This window comes from Cavia porcellus, unplaced genomic scaffold, assembly GCF_034190915.1.
Source record: "Cavia porcellus strain 051 isolate PalLab524CR breed Dunkin Hartley unplaced genomic scaffold, mCavPor4.1 scaffold_3, whole genome shotgun sequence".
Taxonomy (NCBI): Eukaryota; Metazoa; Chordata; class Mammalia; order Rodentia; family Caviidae; genus Cavia; species Cavia porcellus.
This window is the reverse complement of record NW_026947486.1, coordinates 103,985,127-104,009,329: the sequence shown is the minus strand read 5'-3', so window position 1 is coordinate 104,009,329 and position 24,203 is coordinate 103,985,127.

Sequence of the window (24,203 nt, the reverse complement as noted above, 5' to 3'; positions counted from 1 at the left end):
CCTTGGTAGTAATATCCACATTTCTATTTTTGAAGCATGTGAGAAGTATCTATGTCCTACAACCCTTAGGTGGATGGAAAACACATTGGATTAAGAATTAGTGAAGTTGATTTCTTTTCTTAGCTTTGCCCCTCACTTGCCCATGTGGTTGGGCAAGTCACTTATTATCATTTGGAAATACAGAGGCTGATGGCATGGACCTGTCAGGACACTTGCTCTGTAGGAATTACTGTCTGCAAGGAGCCAGGCCTCACACTTCACAACCTGGGATTTCATGCTACCATATTGAATTTCACCTTGATCAAGAACTATGATTTAGGTAGAAGTGACTCACATGTGGTCTTTTCAGCAAGGCCTTCCTTATCAACTTTGTCTGAAATATTGAACCCTGGCCCAAGACTGTTATTCCTTTCACGTATTATTTTTCCATTGCACTTAACACTGACTTACCATGTAATTGACTTAGTCATCTTGCTTCTGGTCTGTCTTCCTCCACGGGCTGCACTTGCATATGCACTTTTCTTTTCAATGCTATATCATCTAGACCTCTAACAATATGTGTGGCACAGAGCTGAATATAGCTACACAGCTCTGATTGTTCCCTTGCCCTCCACCCCTTTCTCTCCTTTCTCTCTCGTTATCTCTTGTTTCCATTGCTCCATACCCTGATCTGTTTATACCTTTGGAGTTGTGGCTTTAAGATACGATAAAGAGGACAAGTTGAAAATAGAACATAATTCATGCCCGTTTTCAGCTTCTCCATTTGTCTAAATGAATTTTAAAGTAAACAAAATTCTTTCCCTAGAACTTTAGGAGAGATGTTATTCCAGACCTGAGGTACCTTTGGCAGAGTTTTTCTTGTGCAGTTAGGATACCTTAGCCTCTGAAGTTAGGTTTAGGGGATAGAGCTGATTACCTTTGCAAAGAGTGTGCCAGTTAGATAATGAACAAACAATGCTTGTCTATGGCTCCACCCTGGCAAACATTTTTTTTTTCCATTTACTCTTATTTCACAGTCACTCACTGAAGTGTTCTGCCCCATCCTCTCCCTCTCCCCCCAGGTGGCATTAACCATCTTGCCCTCACAGAAACTCTTGCAAGGTCAAGCTTCCACCCAGCTGAGTAGACCAAGGAACCCATGGCATTCTGCTAATAAGAAATATAGACTACGTTTTCACCACCTGGGGCCTTCTACAAAGAAAATAATGCTACTTCCTTTGTTGGTGGCATTGTCTGTGATGCTAAGGAGAAAGCTCATGAGTATAAAAACAAGAATAACAGGAATAAATATTCAACATAGGTTTATTTGTCATGTCACTCCAGTGCAGATCTGGACGAAGTTATACAATCTGCTATGAACAAGATGGAAGCATTTCCAGAATTCTGGGAATCAAATTTAGTGCACAAAGATAGTGAGGCTATTGATTCAGAAAGATACATTCCCTAGCACTCAGGAAATTTTTTGAGTCATCTGAAAAGTCCTAGAGCCTATGAGGGAGCTTAGTAAATACATGCTGAATGAAGACACAAACCTAGTTCTTATGCAAGTTTGAACCCATTACGTAAATATAGGTTGGTACAGTGAGCATAAAGTAACTCTTAAGGATATGATTTCAAAGTGTAGATAGGTCAAAAAGAAGCAGCCTCCAAAGTAGTTTTGGAGGGTTTTTTTTTTTCCTAAAACAAATTAAATGCTTTCCTTTCCTTTCTCTTAGATCCCAAGGAAATTTTAGGTCTTTCAGAATCTGACCATAGCTCTATTTCCAGGCTTAATACAACCAGTGGTCACCTTGTCTTCTTTGCCTCCCAAGAGATGCTCCTTTTAAAAGCTTAGCAATCAATGATGATCTTTAAAAGGGAAAGCCTTTTAAAGGCTAGTCTTTACTCTGTCAGTCGACGAGTTACTTTTTGATCATTTGTTTAACCTCTATTTTCGAGATCAGTATAGATCAAGACTCTTAAATAGGGATGAGGAAACTCATGATTCTCTATTCACAGAAACTGATGGAGGAAAGTTGGCTGATAAGAGTCCTGAAGATTCTGGGATTTTTCTGGTCCCTCTGTTTCCTTGTTCCTTACCTAATTAGGCTTGTCTGCAAGTAAGTTTAAGAAGTTATTATAAAATGCCAACTAAGTGTCACTTTACTAGATTATATTCTATCAATCCTTCCATCTAACAAATATTTATTAAATACGTATAATAGCAATGCAAATGGATTTTTAAAAGATGTGGTATTTTTATACAGTGAAGTATTGCTCAGCTATAAAGAAGGATAAACTCGAGGCTTTTGTAGGTAAATGGATATAACTTGAGATCATACTCATACGTGAAATAAATCAGACTTGCATGTGTGAACATCAGATTGTCACCCTAGTATAAGAAGCTGAAAGAGTAAATAACATCCAAAATGTACAATAGATATTGTGAAAGGGGAAGAAACTGCTCAAAAAGAAGTAATAACTGGGATGGAAGAAAGAAAAAAAAAAGGAAGGGAAAAGTATATATATATATATATATATATATATATATATACACACATATACATGTATACATATATGATAGTTAAGATAATAGTCCTACTAATTTTTATTCATTGAAAAGAATGGTTTGTGTTTTCATCATTTGATCAATTTTTCATGCCTATATCTGTAATCTGAGCAATCTGAAGTTAACAATATGCAACGTATTAACCATTGTTAATCCCCTATTATCTTGTTTTGAAATTCTGTGTCATTATTTTATTTTTTTTCTCTTCATAATAAAAAAGAGAGATTTCTATGATGGCACAATCATGAATAATAAGTGTAGCACTCTTTGTCTCTTACTTTATCAGGTTAAAAGAAATAGCAATGCAGTGTACCTTGTACTAGATAAAGCAAGCGTGGTCTCCATGCTTCATGTGGCAGACAATTTTGCTCCAAAATTCCCCTTCCCAGAAGGTTCTACTTTGTCCCTTTACATATAAAATTCTGACCCTTCTATGGAAACCTAACTGAACTTATACCTTCACCAAGATGACTTCCCCCCAATTTTGGTCAGAATCAGTTCTTCTGTCCTGTCCTCACAAACCTGCTGCTCTTTGTCAGAACCTGCTTTCATCACAACTTGGTTCAAAAGAAAGATTCCCCCCCCCCCTCTGGGATTGTGAGCTCCTAAAATTCAGGAACTTCAGCATACTTTCTCTGAACTTCCCCAACCATCCAGTACAGTTCATATAGCATGTTTTACAGCATATCAAGTTCTTATTAAATCACATTTAGTAATGAACCTAAAATTAAAGTCTGTTTTTTAGACCATGATCCCTGTGCCCCCAGGCCCTACCTGGGCCCTGGTATTCTCGATTTGGGGGTGCAGAATAATAGTGGAAACATTGTGACTTTCCCATCAGATTCATCTGAGCTCAAAGCCAGCGCCATAACTTCCTGTCGGCATAAATTTAGGCCAGAGTGATGGTGAACCTTTCAGATTAGAGCCCAAACTGCATTCCAAAATCCACAAGATACTAACACCTCAAATACACCTGAATACTGAGGTTTTATTTCAGAGAAAAACAACTCATACATTATCATCTTTTGTCTTAAAATGAAAGCAATACTGTGCCATAGGCTTGTTACCACTGCCAAGGGGAAATTATTTCTCCCTCTGAGCCCCAGTTTTCTTCCTCTATACAATGGAGACAACAAGTTTCATGAAGTTATTAAGAGGAATAAATTAGAGTGTGTGCATGCGCGCGCGTGTGTGTGTAATACAGTGAGAACACACAAACCTTAGTTTCTATGTCCCTTTCATGTGGATAAAGGTCCAACATAAAGTAAATAAACATTAGCATATGCTATACACGGCTGTAAGTCTAAAAGTGACCAAATAGATGGACATTTAGGCAGCCTGGACTATTTGTTAAGATTTGTACTAAACTGTGCATGGGAGATGAAGGAATAGAAGCAATAGCCTCTGCCTTCAGAGAGCTCACAATCTACTGTTAGAGGCAAGAAAATGATGGAAGAGACACATTAAGAGTCTCAGATGGCGTATACTTCTTGTTGGAGTTGTTAAGAGCAGGTCAAAGTGGGCTGATGGAAAGCTATAAACTCCCTGAAGAACAGGTTGGGGTGCAATGACAGGCAGATGAGACAGTTCCAGTCAGAAGAAATGCCATGTGTGTAAATGTGGGACTGGTGGCAGCACAGTGCGATTGGGGGACGGCCAGACACTGAATATGGGCCCTCTGAGATCAGGCACTGGGCAGAGAGGAGTAAGTGCTGGAGCCTCCAGGGCTTTCAGTGGCAGATTAACAGCAACATTACTAGTCATTGGCAAAGAGCAGCCTGTGGGATCTTTATTTCTGTCTCATTTCTTCAAGGGCCACATTTTGAAAAACAATCTATACCCACATCTCCCACCATCAAGCACCAGCCAGGACCACTGGGCTGCAAGAAAGAAACTCAAACTGGGGCTTTTGTGTCTTGTAACCATGATAAGTGGCCCTTCCCCCTGACAGCTGTGCTCGACACAGGCGGGGCACTGACTCCCTAGAACTATGACAGAACTGTCAGAAAATCCATTGGAGATAGATACCACTGTGGCTCTCTTATGTCCTACTGCACCCAAATTCAGGCTTCATGTCCCACTGTACAGCCGCAGAACTGACACTGCCCACAAGCACTCCACAGTGGCTTGCTGGCTGCTGCTTGAGGCAAGGTTGCCTACACCCTCATTTGCCTGGCATGGGGATGGGAGCTGTGCTGACTGGCTTCCTGCTGGCTCCACTGAGCTCTAACAATAATAAGAGGCACTTTCTGAGCAAAGTCAAGTCATGAAGAGTTAGAAGGGAGCAAGCCCTGCACCTAACTCTGGATACCCCCCCACACACACACACACTAGTTGGGCAGGAAAGAGGGACGGTGAGTGAGGATGAGCCAGGTGGCAGAGTGGTTTGCCCTGGGAAGCTGGCTGGAAGGAGAGTGGCATTTTGAGCCTCTGACTCTGTGTGGGCAAGTGACAAAGTAAGAGGAGCCCTTGTCAGGTGAGCTCAAGGGCCATCAGCTCACTCTGTCAACTGCTACCCCTCCTCCCTCACCATGCAAGAGCCTCAAGGCTGTTTATTTTTTGTTGGAAAAGGGGTGCTCCATGTCAGCTCATTTGCATTCTTTGGTCCCAAACAAAAACCATAATAAAGTGCCTTGAAGAGCCCAGCTAACTGGAAAGGCTGCTTGGCTTGGAGGAGAAAAAAAACACCCTTACTTTGAAAAGGAATCAATGTAGTATTCTATTTTCATGCCAAGTACAATGCTCGCATTAGGGAAAAAACCTCTCCCATTCATTCTGATCAGCAAGCCTGAATGGGATGGTTAAGAACTTAGCATCTTTTGCAGCAGCCTTGATATATATTATGTTATGTTTGCCTTCACTTTGCCAGCTTGTTTTGGTCTGTGAAAGAACTGGGAGAATGAAAGAAAGCGAAGGAGGCAGCAGCAGCTTCAGCAGTGGGCTGGTATCTATCTCTGCAGAAGTGTGGATGCAGTTCCTTTTCTTACTTGGGAAACAGATGGTGTTTTATGCTTAACACAATCAGCGCCGCCTCTCTATCTGTGCCCCTAACCTTCCCCACCTGTGTGAAACCTAATCAGAGCCTAATGAACATGCTTGGAGCTGTCTGGATGGAATTAGTCCCAGTAGGAGCCGGCCTTCAGGTACCCGGCCCTCTCTTAATGTCATGTAGCTGCAAAAGACAGAAAAAAAAAATCTTTACATGGGGCTAATGAAATAAAGGTCTGCCTCTGCTAAATACATGCTTCTTTTCCCTCTAGAAGGTAGGTGACATTCAGGGTATACATTGTTTAGCTAATGCTAACCCCTCTCTTCACAGCAACTATGGGCAGAGGTCTGTGCTTTGAATTTCATCTGAAGACATGAGACATCAAATGCCATTTGGGCCAGTCTCACTTTGGGTGTGGGCCACTTTCCTGGAATCTCACTCCCTTTTGTGCAAATGTGTGCACACTAATGACCACAACATTTAGACCAAGCTGACCAAACGGCTGCTCACCAAACCTACCCTTTGATAAATCTATGATTTGGCCCCAAGGCAGAGATGAATCAGTTAAAATGCTAGTTTAAACACTCGTGTGTGCACACACTCACACACACAACTGTGTCATTAGCAAATTGTTACTGACACACTTAGGACTTCATGAAGAGTTGCAACAAGCTAAAGGCTTCTGGGTAATATGTGACTCAATAGGAAGAAACCCACCATTTTCTGGCCAGAAGCTGGTCTACGGCCATACCACCCTGAACGCACCCGATCTCATCTGGCCAGAAGCTGTTCCTTTTGATGACATAACAAGGTCAGTAGGTCATGGTAGCTCCATTACTTCACCTTGAATTGAACCCTTCTGATGACATACCAAAGTATAAATCATCACGGATTAGCCAGGATATCACTCCCTTCTCTCCCCGCACCTCTTTATAGTTTGTAAGGAATGGGAACTCTCAGACTCCATTCTTGCTCTCTTCATCTCCCTTTGAATTTCACTGCCCGGTCATACTAGTGCCTGTCACCTCTTCTTCTTGGGATCAGTAGGAGCCTATGTCTAGTACAGTTTCATGGAGCCAGAAGCAAAATGAATCCTAGATTCACTTAGTTCAGCAAGGTCTAAGGAAGACGTCCAGTTCATTTCCTTGTCCTAGCCTGCATGTCCATCTATCTTGAACCCAGAGGTCAGCAAACTATAGCCTTGGGGCCAACTTCTGTCCATCACCCGCTTTTGTGAATAAAGTTTTATTAAAATGCAGTGATGCCTACCCATGGCCTAAGTTACTGTGGCTTTTTAAAGAATTTCCCTAAAACTGTTTCCAATTTCTCTTTGCATGTATTCATTCACTGGGAAAAGATGTGGGTCCCTAAAATGCAGGAAAGCTAATGAATTTGGTACTAGGACCCACCTGTTGTGAGTTTTTACGAACCACCTTGAGCAGAGACAGAGGAGGGGGCTGCCCTTTGTGGGATGAGCTTTTGAGGGGTGCCTGCCACTGGAAGAGTCTCCGTCCCTGCTGCTACAGGCCTGTTCTTTATGTGATTCCTCGGTCTGAATTGTTGTTTCTCCAAAACATGGTATGCAAAACAGCATTGCACTTAGCAAAGAAAGCTTCAGGCAGGGAGAGGAGAAGCAGTTAGATGGCCATTGTGGTCGTCCAGGAAGGATTCAATGAGGACCTTAATGAGGTGATGGCAAGGAGGACCAGAATCAAGATATTATGAAAAGTGACAGGACATTGTAACACCACACTGGTGAAGATGGGCTAATTGCTGTAATGTAACAAGCCAACCCTGAAGCGTGTAATGGTTAAAATTCCATAGAAGTTTATTTTTCGCTCATGTAGTGATGCCAAACACCTAAAGAAATAGGCAGAGAAGCCATCCTTCATGCAGGGGGCCAGGCTAATGGTGGCTCTGCCATCTTTAGCTTGTGGGCTCCCGACTGACCTGGAAACCATTTCGAATCCAGCCAGCCTCACACTGTCTCCTCTCAAGCCAAATACTTTTTTGCAATGAACTCTCTCATTTGTTTTGCCATAATATACAGAGCGCTACACTAAAATCATAAATACACCTGTAACTCCAACAGAGAGTTGGTTCTTTAAGGGTGAATATGCATGCCTTATACTCATCTCTATAAAGTTAGTGCTTAGCACTGTGCAAGGTACACCAGAAATATGAGTGGAAAAAAATAAACGACCAAGGGAATGAATAAATAAATGAATCTATATCTCCATATCATCCCTTAAGGGTACTTGTGACTTCACCATCTTCTTAATATAAAAATATCAGCCTGCCTATGTTTTATGTTTATGTTTTGTATTAGCTCCCAGTACAGCTGAATGCAAGTCTGTTCATACTATATTGGAAGTGGGAGCAATTGTCTATCTGTGGACTTTCCCATCTCCCTGGCTACTCAGATTCACAACTAAAAGGTTTTGACCAATAGAAACCCTGATGCTGTCCAGCAGGCGATCCTATGGAGGATGTAAAGTAAAACCACCGCTGGATTTGGTTAGTGTACCAGGAATAATTGAATACTTTAAAACATGTCTGCCTTGTGACTTGGCTGGCCTTTACCTTATAACAATGGAAACTCACAAAATGTGTCTAGGGAGTCATTTATGCACTGGAGTGCCATATAAGAAAACCAATTGCATATAATGAAGTGTACAATGCACATAAACTTTTAATGAAGAGTAAAAGTATTGCCAGGCCCCTTCAGGAGCAGTGCTTGGCTCCTACACTCCCCTGAGATTTCCCTAGCTGAGAAAGGGTTAACTCAGCTGTTTCACTCCTGCAGAAGTGGGAGAAGCTAGGCAACCTGCAGATGACACAAAGTTAGGAAATGAGAGAACAAGGCATGGAGTCATCCACTAGGCAGACAGCAGAAATGGCTTCAAGGGGCCAGCCTGACATCCCCCTGCAAGAAAGCCAAGTTGGCAGCTACCGATTTCAGGATGAGCTGCTTTGTCTCCACTGCCTGCCTGTATAGTACTGTAGTTAAATGTTTGTATTATTGAGTCAAATCAGGATTTGGATCCTTGCCCTACTACCTACTAGCTGTGTGATCTTGGGCAAGTCACTTAACTTCTGTGAATTACAGTTTATAAAATGGAAGTGACACTAGTCCTTGCCTCCCAAGATGGCTATGAGGATTCAAGGAGATAATGCAAGTGAAGTTGTTGAGGTTATAACAGTGGCAAGAAATGACAGCTAATGTTAAGGTCATTATTTAAATCTCCTCCATCCTGGGGAAAGATTTATCCACATACTGTCACTACAATTCACACTAAAGGTATGTTTACTTTCCATAGAAAGTGTGCAGTGTATAAAAACATTCCCAACCATTAGCATTAACTGAGGCCTAAACCCTACTGTGAGCTGGGCTTTGGAAGAGAATCAGAGAACAACACCTGCCCCTTCAACTTTGGGCACAGACAGAAGGGATATGTGGGAAGACTCTGTATGTTTACTGTATCTACTAAATACTATACAATAAACTACCTCAATGTATGATGGTTCACAATGCAATAACTATTTGGAGTCCAATTCTGTGAGTCAGTGATTTGGACAGGGTTCAGCTGTGTGGTTCTTTGTTGGGCTTGGCTAGACTGATCCATGCATCTGCAGTTACAGTCAGTGGCCTCATGTGTTTTGGAGTTGGCTGTGTGGCTGCCAGAATGACAGGAGTAACTGGTTCATGTGTCTCTAATTATCTACAAGGCTAGCATGGATTTCTAAGGGCAACTGCAAGGCAAGCCCTAATCTGCAAGTGCTTTCCAAACTTCTACTTGTGCCATTTTTGTTAATGTCCTGTTGGTCAATGCCCAACCCAGATTTATGAACAAAGAAACAGAGTCTATGTTTTAGCAGGAGGATATGCAATCGCATGAATTGCTTACAAATAATAGCAAAGATGTGAACGTACAAAGGGAAATAATTTATGCTCATTGTTACAAATGACCTCACTTGCCCTCCTCACTCTACTCTCTAAACTTACCCCCCCCCACACACACACACTCACTCCTCTCCAGATCAATAGCATGCATGGTCCACTTACAACAATGCACATACTTTTCCCTCTGCCTATGGTACCTGCATTAGTGTTGCAACCAAGCTCAGACACAAGGTGATGGAGAACTGAGGAGAAATCCAGCCTTTCATAGCTAGTGTGTTACAAACTGATGTTGATACCCTCTGACTGTGTGGCCGATTCCCAGAGCTGATTTTCTTCTTGTGTGCTTTAGTGGATTCTTGCATACCCAGTAGGAATGTCCAACTGTGATTGTCATTTCATGGTTGAAGCTTCATCTCTGGCTGATCTCTATTCTTAGCAACTTTATTGAGATATAACTCATACATTATACAGTTTACACATTTAAAGCATACGATTCAATGGTTTTTAGTTTATTCACAGATACGTTGCACCAGTCACCACAATCTGTTTTAGAAGTTTCATCTTCTCAGAAAGAAACCCTGAATTCTTTAGCTGTCATGTGACTATTCCTTCATTCCCTCTCTTGTGCTAAGCAGCCACTAATCTATTTTATGATTACATATTTCCCAATTTTGGGCTTTTATACTAATGGAATCGTGTTATATGTGGTCCTTGGTGACTTAATCCTTTCTCTTGGCGTGTTTTCAAGATTTAACCATGTTGTAGTGTGTGTGTGTGTGTGTGTGTGTGTGTGTGTGTGTATATATGTCATTACTCTTTATAGATGAATGACATCTCATTGGATCATCTATCATATTTTGTTTAATCATGTAACAGTTAAATAATATATTGATAATTTCCAAATTTTGGTTAGCATAAAAATTTTATGCATGAGAATGTGTAGCATGTTTTCAAATCTTTTTGGATAAACACCATAGAGTACAATTGTTACATTATGATAGTAATCCTGTGTTAAATTGTTTTCCTCAACTGTATCATTTTATATGCTTAGCAGCAGCACATAAAAATTCCATTTTTTCTACATTTTCACCAATAATTATTATTTATCTGTCTTTTTAAAATTCTAACCATCCCCAGGGGCTTGAAGTAATATCACATTGTGATTTGGGCTTGTGTTTCTCTGATAACTAATGCTGTTGAACATCTTTTTAAATGCTTATTGGGCATTGTTGCATATTCTCTGGGGAAATGTTTACTCAGGTTGTTTGCTTATTATTAAATTAAACTGTCTTTCGATTTTTGAGGGATATTCTAGACATATGTCCCGTGTTAAATATATCATTTGCAAATGTTTTCACCCATTCTGTTGCCTTCCTTGTATCTTTTGAAATACAAAAGTTTTAAATTTTCATAAACTCAAGTTGAGATATATTGCTGTTTATTGTTCTGCTATCATATCTAAAAATCAACTGCCAGAGCCAAGCTCATGAAAATATATCCCTATGCTTTCTTCTAGTGGTTTTGTTGTAGTTTTCACTCTTACATTTAGGACTTTGATCCGTTTTGAGGTCTGTCTTATGACTATATGCTTCAGCCCTGGGATTCTGAGCTTTACCTAGTGTCTGCCACTTTGCCGCTCCCTCCAGATAGCCTTTCTGGCAGAGTCCCTTTTTATGATTCTCTAAGCTGACTTTCTCCTTTAGATCCACTTGGTTCATACCACAAAAGTAAATCATCAACACGCAAAATAATGAAGTGCCCTTTCAGACTCTCTCTCTCTCTCTCTCTCTCTCTCTCTCTCTCTCTCTCTCTCTCTCTCCTGTTTAATAACTTCAAGAATGCTTACTGCTTATGAGAGATGGACAAGGAAGCAATATCTAGAAATCTCTAAGCCTTGCACAGAAAGGCCTCATTTTAGAACGGTGGAGTTTGTCTTAGCCTTTGGGGTCCTCAGCAAAAACAGGGATATTCAGAGTCCCATTTTAGCGACCTTACATAAATAAGAGAATGAGTAAATGAATGGCTAAAAGCAGTCTCCTTCTCCCACTTCCTGCCCTTTTAATTTAATTCATTGACCAGCTCCATGCAGCCGAACTTAATTAATGTTGAGTAACAATCTACTGTGGCAATCTGAGGAATCAAATCTCCATAATGATAATATTAAAAAATTCATTAGTATAATCTCTTGGTATCTGTTAAGCATATACTTTTAAAAGCTGAATGGATTTCTGATTTCACGGTGATAAAAATATTTGTCTCTTTTAAAAAAATAATTATGCAAAACCAATGATAAGAATGAAAAGCAGCAACACAAACTCCCAGCTTCTCTGAAACTAGATGTGGCAGCCAGTTTCCAAAGATGATCCTCCAACAGTTCCTCCTCTCACTACATTTTCATGCTGCTTCTCACATCAACAGCTATTTGGATTTTTTCTCCTTGAATTCGGGCTGGACTTCTTTCTGGCTCTGACTAATAAAACACAGTAACAGTGACATCCTTGAATGACAAATGCAGGGGACCAGCAGTGGCCACTTCACTCCTTTTAGAATTCAAATGTCGTTCAGTGACAGTCCAAGTCAAGTGGAAATCCCACAAGCAGAAGAAACAAAGGTGTTGTAGTTGAAACGTTTAATTGAGCTCATGGTTCACTGTCAGTATCAACTGCCAGTCAGGTAAGTGCACCATGTTGGGCATTCTAGTGCGTGTGAGCTCCCAGAGGACTACAGCCTCAAATGGCCTCACACAGAGACCGTGACATGTAGCAATGTAGTTAGTATGTAAAACTAAGAGGCTGGAGAGTGGTTTGTTATACTACATTAGATAGTCAATTAGTACCATAGATCTGGGCCCCCTCAGACCACAGTACTTAGAGGTGGAAATTTACACATAAGTTTCTCAAAAGGGTGATTTGCAAAAGGTTGCCACTAGGGAAAGAAAAAGGGAAAGTAAGGTGAGGAACCATTAGTTTTTCACTTAAGCCATTTTATCATTTGGGAAAAGGAAAAAGATACAAATTCGCTCATACATACATAAAATAGCTATGATGATTATACTAGTAATTCTATTTGTTCTTGGAAAACAACAGTTAATACTCATATGATTAGATCAATTTTGTAGGCCTATATCTGGTAATGTAAGCAACTCCTTTGAAGATAACAATATGCAGTATTACAATTATTGTTAAATTCCTGTCATCTTTTTTTGAAAGTTTATATTGTTATTATTTTGGGGTTATTTGTTGTCCTTGTAGTCGTTATTTGTATGTCTCCTGTTTTTTGTTTTTCTTTTCTGTGATTTTTTTCTCTTTAAAATAAAAAAAAAGCTTATGCTATGTAATTCTTTGATTTAAATATATATTTCTTAAAAAGAAATGATAGATTTATTTGTTGGAGTTTCTTCTTAAAGCTAGACAGAGAATAAGATAAATGTTTAACTTTCCCAAACGTCAAATTTCTCTACAATTTAAAGACACTCTCTGACATTCATACATTATACTTGTATGCAATTTGTACTATTATCTAATGAATCCATTTCTAGGTGAGTTACTATCTTTAAACAGCCATCTATGCCTGTACAATATGTTACTAAATTTTGTTATATTATTGTATATAAATGAGCATAAATGGAAATTAGAATCTCCTGAATATAACCTAACTGAGGAATAGATCATCAAACATGATCAAAGTTATGAATCTTAACTTCATTTGATATATATATGCATATATATATATATATATATATATATATATATATAGAGAGAGAGAGAGAGAGAGAGAGAGAGATAGGTTAATTGACCAAAGTTTCACTTATGAATTTAAAATTCAGCTTAAAAATAGGTAGAGAATTCTAGCCATGTTAGCTCTATTGGACAATCTGTCTAAAAGACAAAATTAACAAATGAATAATATTTTAGCTTTCTAAGAACACATCCACACATATAGCTTGTAAACACAAATTGGCTGCCTTTTATGTATTGGACTCTTGCAAATATGGCCACTAAAAATAAAGGGTATTCAGTGATAAGTGGAGGCTAAGACCTTAAAGCAAAATTCAAAATCCAGTCTTTCCACAGGCCAGTAAAAGTCAAGGCATATGTTTATATCCTGTCTAATTACATATTTCTGAATAGATGAACAAGAAACCTAGAAACCCTCCATGTGAAACATACCTCAACAGCAGGTGTACTCTGTCCATCACTGACAAACTCACAGCTGTATGATACTGACAAACACAGAGCATTTCAACAATCTTATAGGACAGAAATTTCACATTAGACTTACATCATTTATTTACCTTCTTTCCAAGTGAAGAGCAACTTGGGTAGTGAAAGGATTTTGGCCCATTTGGGACATTGTAGCTGGTAAAAAGCCTGGGAGGTGGAACCAGGGGCCTTTATCTTGAGCTCTATCTTCCCCACCCCTAGGAATTTACCTGTGGCTGAAATGAATACCAATGGGCTACCTGCGCATCACTAATGCCCCTCAGGCACCACCCCAAACCTAAGCTACATGTATGCTCCCACTCCAAGTGTCCAATGGAGAGATTTCCAGCCCCCAAAGACAATGCCAGATCCCTGTGGGTCGGGGACTCTCTCCCCGCATTCTTAAAATAAAGGTCATTTATATTTCCTACTTCTTTTCAGCTGCGCCACAATTCTATCAGGTAGTGCTGAGTTTAGTAGTTGCTAAGCATTTTATATAGGTCACCTGCCATCATAATTTACTTATGCACAAGAATGTATGTGTACACACATGAACACACAAACACATCAAGTATGGAAAAAGCCTACCATTAAAAATGTAGCCACTAGGTGACTAATGCTTACTTTTACCAACTCAAGACCTCCCTCATAGTTTGATGACTTCCCATCTATAGTTTTCATGTAAAGATCACTGTTGAGCAGAGGTTCTAACAGAACAGGAGATCTGCCTATCACTTTATCAAGAGACTCTGAACCTGGAATATTCATGTGCTGGAATATGCACATATGCATATATATTATTCTACAGCAAGCCATAGTATTCATCAGGTCCTTAGAGGTATTATCCTGCCTCAAGACAGGTAATATTTGAGAAATCTGAGACCCAAGGAGGGACAGTAATTTCTCCAGGTCCATCATGGCTCAACTAAGACAAAAGCTCATTTTCCCTTCTTTCCACAGCACCATGAACCCCAATTCTAAATCCATAAACTTGCTTTATGCCTAGTGGCATGGCCCAGACCCAAAAAGTTGTTCAGTTTTTTTACTGATGAGAATAAAGAGTATAACATTTTAATATAACCTAATAGTAGAAATTCAGTGATGTGTGACTTTCTTCCACTAAGGCAATCTCTTTTCCAAGACTGGCAGAAGTCTCCCTCGCCCATTACTATAAACAGTTCCTTTTGTGAGAGATGTAAAACATTCTTGAATGCTGATGCACACTTACATATCAGATCTTTTCAAACAGCAACAGAATCATTGGTCCCCACCTGCTTTCAAATCTTCTCCTACCTCCATTTAAATCCTGGCTACATAATTGCTTCTCAACTTTGCATGATCTCTGCCTATTCAATATTGACTTCCTGGCAGGAACTTCCATCAAAGATCTTTAATTCTGAGCCTGCGGGTTGTTGGAGTTTGATCATACTGCTCCAACTCACAGTATTAAATGTTTCAATCCAAACAGTTCTTAAGAGGCCAACGTGGACCTTTGAGGTGAACATTATTTTTGGTCTTTGCTAGTCAGAGATTATTTAGGCCAAGTAAGCTAAATATGATCAGCCACATATCTATTCCAAAAGCACTGCCATCTAATCTTTGTAACTGCAAACACTGTACAAGATACAGTTAGGGCATATCCAAAAGCACAGCTCAATTTGATGATTCTGCACAATAGAGACAAATGAAACTCTCTTTAAAAAACAGATTTTTCCAATTCTTTTGGATTTCCATAAAGTAATGAGTGTCTTGTACAATGTTTGTTGCTGCAGGCTTTGCTTTGTATTTTTAACTCTCTTTGTTTCTTGACATGCCATAATTATATGCTCAAACCATAGTCTAAATTTATCTTATTGTAGTTTTCTGGTAAAATACTATGTACTACGTACAACATTTATATTTATAAAATCTATGATGGAGGCAGAAAGAGGTTTGTTTAGACCTTTAAATTGGGATGTGGGGAAGAGAAAGGAAAGAAGAAGCAAATTTCAAGAGAATTCTGTGTCAAAGGGTACGTGTTAAATGCACTCATGGATGTCAGCGCGTGAGATGATAGGATAATAATTCATTACCATCTCTTTTGTGCTGGTGTCATGGAGTCAGGGACCCCTGGTTCTCTCCCTGGCCCTGCCACTAACTAGCTGCCTGACGGCTGAAGTTTGAAAGCCTCATTGGTGAAACAAGCCGGACTATGTGATGGTGAAGGCATCTCCTGGCTGTAAAATTCTACAGTGCTCTGCAGAGAAGGGACCAGAAATGTTTTCACAAGGGGAAAAAAGAAGCACGCAGCACAGCTGTAGCAGCCTTCTAGGGCCTCTGTCTGTGAAATGCCCACATAATTTTGAAAAAATAAAAAGATTAAAAAAGTATTTTAAGGATCAGTGACTCTCACAAGATACCTAGATAGCATCATTTTTATGTTTACTGGCCCCTTTAACAACCAAGATATCTTTGTACATAAGTGAATAACAAAGAAAAAAATGCCCTGACAGATACTTATGTTTCTTAAAGGAACAATAATTAAAACAGCATGACATCAGCATAGGAATAGAGTAGCATATCAACCAGTCAAGAGAAAAGGCACAGAAATAGTCCCCGGTACACATACTCATTTAGTAGATGATAAAGATATTTCATGTCCTGGGGGAAGGAAAGATGAGGAGGCAATTGTTAGCTGTTTAAGGCTAAATTTGGCAAACATGAATTTCAGATGAATTCAAAAAGTTAAATGTAAAAGCTAAAGTCACAAAAGCCAGGAAAAATACAAGGCAAGCAACACATTTGGAGAAGATTTACACCATATATGAAAAGATTCATATCTCGAGCCTAGAAAATTCTTCCAATTAATAAGAATGGACAAACATCCCGATTTAAAAAGCAAATGGCACAGACAATCCCCCAAAACATACAGATACTAATAAATATGAGGAAAACGTATATTGTTTCATTATTACTCAGAGAAATGCAAATCAAAATAATGCCAGAAACAAAATTTAAAGGCAAACAATAGACTTAGAGAAAATATTTGCTCAAAAATAAACCATGCTTTTAAAACAGAAATACTTAGAATCAGTGTAGGCCATCAATTTCAGAGATATATGTTAAACAATGGTTATCTGTTAAGCACTGCATTAAGTATTAAGTTCTGGGAAATTAGACATTGCTGTTGGCACAGACATGTTTGCATGGAGGTACAGAAAGAGTGATTTGAGCGTTTCGGGGCAGGATCCTGCGGTAGAGCACTTGCCTGGCATACACAGGCCTTGAGTTCCATCCCCAGCAATTAGAGGGAAAGGAAGAGGAAAAGGAAGTGGGAGAAGGAGAGGGAGGAGAGGGGTTTGGGGAGGGGAGGGGAGAGAAGAGGAAAGGAGAGGGAGAAGGGGATGGGAGAGAGAGGGAGAAAGGGGGAGAGACAGGGAGAGGTTTAAACTGATAGTTCCCTTTTCTGAAGCAATTTGGCATAATGCTTTAAGCACACTAGAAATAGACATGTCCTTTATCCCCACCATCCTACTTCCAAGATTTTATCCTCAGGAAATTATCAGAGAGATTGTAAAATTAACAATAATAGTGAATAATTTATCAATGGTTATGGAGCTTTCTTGCCAGTAATTCCTTTAATTCTCTCGGTTTGCAGAGAGTGGTACTATACCACTTCATTCGCATTTGTATATGGAGGCGTGAAGATACATAGGAATTATTGCATTAGTTGAGGGTTTACAGAGCTTGTAAGAGACAGAGCCAGGACTGAAGCCCAAGCTATCCTTGCGCTTAACTCCTGTGCCATGATGTCTATGAAAGAATGTTACATTTCTGAACAAATGTAAATCCCAGTACACGCCAGTAGGAGATAAGCTTAGTAAGCTCAGTGGAATATTATACTGACCGCAACAATCAAGAGTAAGATTATTTCCTAACTAGAGAAAATGATACCACCTGTTGTAGTCAGGGGTTGTACACAGAGAACAGTTAAGATTAGGACATAGAGTTTATAATATTTTTATAATGGTCACCAGGAATTAACACAGGAAAATACAGGAAATCTATCCACAACACCAAAGACATAGATTATTTAGTCAAGAGCCCAAGCCCCACAGCACATGTCCCACATAAGTCCAGATAAAAACCCAGAGCTCAGGACAATGCCTCCCACGAGTCCAGGTGGAGGCCCAGAGCCCACAAGAAGGACTCACACCAGTTTCTTTTACAGATCCGTGGCGGGAAGACCTAAGGGTCAGTGGTGGAAGCCAGAAAGTCTATGCCAGCAGGATGAAGGAGCTGTGCCAGTGGATGAGGGTTCTATGCTGGAGCGGAGAAGTCACACTCACAACAAAGACCAGGGCTGTCCTGAAAGGCACGACAGCCATCCTCAGCGACACGGACTCCCCAAGCTCCTCCAACGACAGGTACAGTCAGGTACGTGCCAGGAAGCAGCATGACGAGTTCATCCTGGAGACCAAAAAGCACATGTCTTCCCCTCCAGAGCCAGGAAGCAATGCTCGATGTGAGGACCAAGGCTTCTCCAGGAGAACCAACAGCTCAGACAGCAACTCGTAGAACTCAATGCCTTCTTAACGCCTCAACCCTCAACACCTCCCTTCCTCTCCACCTATTTATCCTGGCAACTTTCCTCAGGTGGAGCATCTTCGCTCAGTGCCATGCTGATGTAATCCAGCTGGCGTTAAGTTGACCACCAGTTCTTAGTCCATAACACCACCATACTGTTATGTGAAAGAAAGCAGTGCAAAACATTAATGAGGATGCTCTCTGAGTGAAAAGGTTCTGGATGATTTCTTTTATCTTTGAGTTTCTCTGTAATTTCCAATTGTTACAGAGAGAAGCTGCATTGTCTTTATAATAATAAATTTATCAGAGCTATAAGTTATACATTTACTTTAAAACCCATTTAAGAAAGCTAGCTGACGTGTTTCAGTGGCATACACAGTTTTTACCTTGATACACAAACTGTGGCCTCCACCAGGACTGTCCTCTGTCTTCCATGACTTTCCCCCTTCTCTTGGTTCCTTGCTCAAGATTCTGCTCAACCTCACAGTTTGGAAAACCTTTGCATACCACCAGCATTCTGGCCCCAACCCTACTGTGCTCCCACCAGACCCTCAGGTCTACTGCAGCCTCCCACTTTCTGTGTCACTCTTTGATTTATCTGTAGCTCCATCTCCAGTCCTAAGCAATGTCACAGGCAGTGTCCATTAGAACCCTTGCACAGTGCTCAGACCATAGGAAGTACCCAATGTTTATAAAGTCAATGAAAAGCATTTTTTGGTGAAGGAGGAGAAGAAACTCGCCTTCCAACAGTGCCAAATATGACTGTCCTGAGTTTGCATGGGAATTGAGTTTGAAGCTAAGCATATGAAACTCACCATCACCCTGGTGCAATCCCTCTGACCTCTAGGTGTACAATGCCTGTAGGCAGCCACCTCTGCTGCTCTTGTGCTGCTTTCCATTGTCTATCCCAGCCTCCTTCACACCATATTGTCCCACCAAGCTAGGAGCTTCTGGAAAGCAGGATCCGTGTCTGTCTGTGCCTAGCAGTGTCTGAGTTCTTCTCGCAGACCTCCTTGAAAGACAAAACTTCCCTTAGCCAGCTACGGGAGCAAAAGAACTGCAGTTGTTTGGAATGAAGCTATGTGGCCAGCAGGAGAATTTGCTGTGCTCTTGCTGTCTCTTATGTCTGTGTTGAAGAACCATAATGCATATTTATGCTGTAAATTATTTTCTCTCTTTCCAAAGGTAAATACAAAATCTCCACTGCTGGTGCTGGCATCACAACTTTTGTGGGAAATGTGGGTTGGGTAGAGGTAGGGGCATAGAGAAATGTCTTAAATTTTATAGTAGGTCCAACCCACAAGAACTAATTGAAAGAGTAATTGTTTTTATCAAAATTCAAAGTGAAAGCATGTAAGGAAAAACAGTATGCTTACAAAAATCCCAGAAGAACATGCTGAAAAGCAAACCCTTCAGGAAACTCAATGCATTCAGTTTATGGTTTTGTTTCTCCCAACATTGGTTCACCTCATAGCAGGCTTCTGAACCTCTGCAGTCAGCCCCATCTTTCATCACTCAATATGGCCGAGTGAGAGCACCCTTCCCGCTGGCAGAGCAGGGTCTGCCACAGTCAGATCTCTGCTCCCCCCAAGTTGCATGCTCCTCCCCTGCAAACCATGCACCTGAAAAGGCCAGTTGCTTGCAATGTGTGTTCTGACCTCAAGCGGTCTGACTTCTTTATAGCCACAGATCTGTGCTAATTGTATCCCCAAATACTTCACTTTCCAGCTCTTCTGATGATGGCCACAACCCAAAGCAGAACTTTCCCAATACCACAAGAGTGCAGTTAGATCAGTGTCCCATATGACTCGAAGGGACCTGGAAACCTCATCATTGAGGTAGCTTGTGAGATTTCCAGCCTCATTTCCAATCATCATTCCCTAGGTTCATAAACACTTCATATACCCCGTGCGGACAGCATTCCAAGAGAAACTGTGGATAAGAATCTGCTTGAGGCAGTATATTTCATCTATAGACATTTTTTTGAAAGCTCACCTGTGGTGAGCTGAAATATGACTGGGAAGTTAGCCAGCCATAACATGATATAAACACCCAAAGAACTAAAGAAAGTCTTTTATTGGCTGATCAGTGTTTCCATTGGGTTAGAACCCAACAGAATATATTCCAACATAGAATAATCACAAAGGACAGTTACAAGCATATAGAGGTTAAGAGGTCTAGGTCTGAGATCCAATAAACCCAGGTTCAAAGCACAACTTTCAAAAGCACTTTCTGGATTATTTCAGTCTCAGTTTCCTTAACTGAATCATAGAGATAAAAATAATACTTTTCATTAAGTTTGCAAAGATTAAATGCAATAATCGAGATAAATAGCACAGACTATGACACAGAATAATGTTAATTGTAAATGGTTATTATATGTGATAAAGATTGCTCCATCAAATCCATATTCTCCTCTTTTTTCCTGAGTACTTAATACAGTTCATTTCCCACCAGATCTAGCAACTCATAATGGTCATGTGTAGCTAATAAAAAGTGAACAATAGTTATGTTAAGTTCATGACTTCCAAGCCTGTCCTTTCAATATAACCCTCTTTGCTCTTTCCCCATTCATTCGCTGATAGTACCTAAGTTGCCTGAGTCCTGATATGATATTGAACACCGATCAGTAATAACTACTACAGACTAGAAACACCCAAACAGGACCATTACATAACCAATAAGGATACCACTATGGCATGTAGGCACTGAGTTTAGGGATTGGTTATACAGCCAGCATGATCATAATACATTACCCAAATCACATAAGAGCAAATCTTAGAAGAACCCTAAAGACCTTCTGTGATGTACAAGGAGACATAGACACCCAGAGCCATTGTTCATGGATCTTCTTCCCAGATTCCTCTAACACTAGGCCCTACTCTTTTACATGTGATGCTAACTAAAGACCATAGCATCAAATCTCGGTTGGCCTAGTTAAAACCAGATCTATTCCTAAAGACATTGTAGTGCAGACGGGGAAGTACAGACCCACTCTCCTGAGCAGCATAGCAAAATAAACCAAAAACGAGAGCCCTTTCTTACTGTTTCTACAGTCAGAGCAAACTAAAAACACTCCACATCTTCATCTTGGGGGGAGCGAAGTTACAATATTCTACTTCGAAGAGGCTTTGACTAATAGCTATGTCAATACATATTATTACTCCACAATAGTTTTGTCTTTTTAGTACATTTTATTTTTTAGAAGTTTTATGGTCATAGCATTTAACTGACTGGACAGCACAGATTTACCCTCCTCCCCCACCCCCGTCACAGGCAAAGCCTCCCTCACTACCACCATCACATGCCACACTGGTAGTTTATTGTTACTACCTTTTCTTGGTAGTAGGGGCTGAACTGAGGGCTTTTGCACTGACCTACATTACCAGCCCTTTTTATTTCATTTTATTTTATTTTGAGACAAAATATCTCTAAACTGCTAAGTTGCCAAGGCTGAGTTTAAACTTACAATCCTTCTGCCTCAGCCTCCAAGAGTGGTAGTATTAAAGGTGTGTACCACCATGCCTGGCCAATTTGTCGCAACTGGTGAACCTACATGAGCACATGACTGAAGCCAAAAGTCCGTAGTTTACATTTTAGCAATACATTGCATGGGTCTGGAAAAATGCATAATGACATTTCCACCACTGTAGCATCACAGAGAGTCATCTCTCTACTCTAAGACCATCTTGCTCCACCTGTTCATCCTTTCCTCCCCTCCCGCTGCCTCAACTCCTGACAAACATGGACCTTCTTACTAATAGTTTTGCATTTTCCAGAATTTCACCTATTTGCAGTCACACAGTGCACAGTCTTATCAGACTTCTCAGCTCTTGTGTATAAACATGAAAAGGAAGAGTTACTGGATTGTGTGTAAAGAGCATGCTCAATGTAGAAAAAAAAGCGACAAATTGTCTTCCCAAGAGGCTGCAACATTTGGTGTCCTCCCAGCAATGAATAAAAGTTTCCTATCCTTGCCGGTATTTGCTGTTGTTAATGTTCTAGATTTTGGACATTACAATATGTATGGAGTGGTATCATTGCTTGAAATTGCATTCTTCTGTTGACGTAATGTGCTTTATTTGGTATGTTTATTTGCTATCTATCTGTCATCTTTGATAACATACTTGTTAAAGTCATTGGTCCAGGTTTTGTTGGCTTGTTTATTTCTTATTCTTGAGTTTTACTCAGCAGTTTTTATTGAATTTTCCTATTCATGATGCAGCAAAATTAATCTAAAAATATTAAAGAAATCTTATGTTTTCTTGGTGCTATAAGAAACTAATGACTTTCCCCAAAATTTATAATCTAACCCTAATAAAATTTTAAAAACTCATAGTTACACCGAACTCTCAGTGCCAATTTATAGGGACTCAGAAAAGGAAGTGATTGCTATAGAAGAGATCAGTTGGGGAAGGAAATGGAACTTAGACAAAGTTTAAAAGACATTCAAGAGTTGGCCAAGCAGAGAAACCAGATATACAGACATACATGACAATTCAACAAAGACAGTGTGGTGCCTGGATTATCAAAATAATTACAACAGTGGAGCCCTTGATTCTAATACTCTTCCTTTCCTACATTCATCCAGTAATAATGATGATGCCTGAATAATGAGAATTCACTATTTGGCAAGCACTTGCTAAGCACTTCCCTCCCAAAATCTTAATTCTACCTTAACCATTAACTTGTGAGTAAAGGTTAATAATTGTATTCCACAGTTGAGGAAATAGATTCAAATAGGCTTAGTTACTTGTCCAAATTTTCACAGCTAGAAACTAGTAGAGGCAGAATTCAAATTTGGTTTTTGTTCTTTATTGCCAACCTACATTATCAACAGGCCATTTGGAAAGATAATTATAACATCTTCAAGGGTAGGATGTTAGGATAACACTCAAATGTAGGAAGTTCTCTTCTTATGGAAAGGGCACAATAAAACAAATATTCTGGGCTGTTGGAAGATTGCATCCAAATTCTGGAATGCCACTCACTATCTATAACATTATTCAATTACTTTAGTTCTTTGTACTTGTTTCCTCGACTAGACTGCTGTAGTCCTCATTGAACTGTTGTGAAGATTAAATGTGCTGTAAATTTAAATAATTTTGACTCCTCCAATACAGTATAACATAATTACTTTTCTTATTACAGCTCTTTCTGTCCTTGTGAGATTACATTGAAATCTAAAAAATGCACCGTTATTATAAAGATCACAGGAAAATGTAAGAAAGCACAAACTCCACTGCAACCTACCACAGAATAGTATGTACGTGCTACCTAAAAATATGGCACAATGACAGATTAAATATTTTGAATTGAATGAATTTGAGAAATGTCAGGTACAGGAAGAAATTTCTAGCCTTTGGTCTTCCTCTCCAGCAAGTCATGTGACTTCATATGAGAGGTCCCCTTATTATTCCCCAGCTAAAGGAAGAAGCATGCTTATCTCCCAAAATTTAGAACTATGGGAGGAATCTAAATGGATAAGCCTTGCTCGATTTCCCTCAGTTACTTCTCTTAGCTCTGTATCTTTTTGTGCAATCACACTTTTCCATAATTTTTCACTTCTCATTAAATCTGGGGGAAATATGCCTTGATTTAACTATTTCTTGTGATTTCCATTTCTTTATGAAGGGTCTCATGTCATGTAAAACATATGTTAAGTAAATGTGTAAGCTTTTCTCTTGGTAACCTGTTTTTTGCTACAAGCACCCTTAGCTGTAAAGTTATAAGTGTAGAAAGGAAAGAAATTTTTCCTACTGTATATAACAATAATATTGGGCAACATTTATGGGGTTCTTACTACATCAACCTCATTGGTCAACCTTAGGACAGCTACATGAGCTGGACCACAGACTTGAGTCTAATGGTATTTTCTTCTTTTGTTTTGACTTGTTTTTTGATTGTGCATGAATATTATTTGCTTTATGGAAATTCGACCACAGTGTTTCTTCAAGGCAGAGTCTTACCTCCACTACAAAAGCCAGATTAGAC